General features: G+C 40.3%; 1 non-coding gene across 1 annotated transcript; it reads left to right on the top strand.

The window, feature by feature from the left end:
• The first annotated feature begins 1,331 nt into the window (after positions 1–1,331).
• Positions 1,332–1,438, top strand: LOC141645469 (small nucleolar RNA R71). The gene has a single exon (XR_012544951.1). It is a non-coding gene; the product is annotated as a small nucleolar RNA R71 (small nucleolar RNA).
• Positions 1,439–1,897: the final 459 nt, after the last annotated feature.

Below are 1,897 nucleotides of genomic sequence, written 5' to 3' on the forward strand. Positions count from 1 at the left end.
TGATCGTGGTGTCGGCAATGGTACACGGTATTGAGAAGCTTCCTAGATCTTTAAGTTTTGGAGGTGAACTCCCTTGAAGTATTGCACTACTCACCTTAGTGAAGGCGATAGTCTCAAGCTTCCGGATTGACTTCTTCTTCGTAAGGATGTCTTTCATGTATTTTGCATAGGCCGACACGTGATTGATTAATTCCGTGAAAGGAATTGAGACTTCCAAATTCTTCACAATCTCGATAAATTTTCCAAGTTGGTCATCAAATTTGGGCTTAGCTTGATGACTTGGAAAAGGAAGTCTAATCACAATGGGTTCTTTCTCCTTGGCCTTGTCTTCACTTTTCATTGAAAATTCTTCTTTTGATGGTTCTCCATCCTTGGAGTTTTGCACAACTTCGTCTTTGTCACTAGCTTCCACAACTTCATCCTCAACTTGCTTCTTCGGTGCTTCATATCTCGTACCACATCTCAAGTGAATGGCACTAACCATTTCATGTCTCGGGGGATTACTTTGAGGTGGTAATTGCCCCTTTTGTCTTTGTGAGCTTGAAGATTCTAGTTGAGGCAATTGGGTTTCCAACATTTTGGTGTGGGCTAGGATGTTGTTGATGGTGATTTCCTTTGCTTGACTATCCTTTTGCATTTGAGTGAAAAACTCTTGTTGATTCTTTTGCATTTGGAGGACCGCTTTTTTAACATCAAAACCTTGGTCATTTTGTTGATTGTATGGAGTATGATTTTGGTAACCTTGGTTTTCGTTGTAAAAGGGTCTTTGATTTTGGTTTCTCATGGGAGGTGGGGTGTATGTTGGTTGAGGGTTTTGAACATTTTGGCTTTTTTATGAGAGATTTGGGTGGAATTTGGTGTTTTCATTGTAATAATTTGAATAAGGGGTACCACTCTTGTATGCTTGAAAAGCATTCACTTGTTCATTATTTCCCCTACATTCACTTTGGTCATGTCCCAAAGTTCCACAATTCTCACATATCCCACTTGGGATTGATGAAGATGCCGTCATGGCATTAGCATGATGCTTTGGTGATTTTGAGGCTTCTTCAAGTCTAGCCATAGCTTTTTCGAAATTCAAATTGATGGTATCAATGTGAGCACTAAGTTGAGCACCCAATTGAGTAATAGAGTCCACTTCATGTTTTCCTCCTCAAGTAGCCTTGCGAGGTCTACTATATTGTGAATTATGGACCGTCATTTCCTCAATCTTGTTCCAAGTTTGATTGTCGTCAACTTCAGTGAACATACCATTTGATCCCATGTTGAGAATGTTTCTTGAGTCTTCATAAACACCATTCCAAAATTGTTGTACCAAGAACCACTCGCTAAGTCCATGATGAGGACATGAGCGACAAATTCCCTTGAATCGCTCCCAAGCTTCATACAAGGATTCTTCATCTCTTTGATTAAAGCCTGTAATTTGAGCTCTTAGCATGTTAGTCTTTTCCGGTGGATAGAACTTTTTGTAGAAAGGTAGAGCCAATTTATTCCAAGAGTCAATTCCGAGAGTAGCCTTATCAAGGCCTTTCAACCATTGTTTTGCGGTGCCAATTAGAGAAAAAGGAAATAAGACCCATCGAATTTGGTCTTGAGTTACACCGGTTTGAGAAATCGTAGCATAATAGTCACAAAAAGTATCCATGTGAGAGTGAGGGTATTCACTAGGCATCCCCCCAAATTGGCTCCTTTCGACTAATTGGATAAATGCGGATTTGGCAATGAAATTTCCGGTTAAGTTTTGTGGTGTGGGAGTATCATTGGGTAGGTTCTCCTCGGTTGGTACGGAATGTGACGAAAATTAAGGCATTGTGGGTTGATTTTGTGTTGGATTTTGTGTTGGGTTCTCCTCACCTTCTCTTGCAAAAGGGTTGACGAACTCAATAGCGTTTGGTTG

This window comes from Silene latifolia, chromosome 2 (assembly GCF_048544455.1).
Source record: "Silene latifolia isolate original U9 population chromosome 2, ASM4854445v1, whole genome shotgun sequence".
In the NCBI taxonomy this organism is placed as follows: domain Eukaryota; kingdom Viridiplantae; phylum Streptophyta; class Magnoliopsida; order Caryophyllales; family Caryophyllaceae; genus Silene; species Silene latifolia.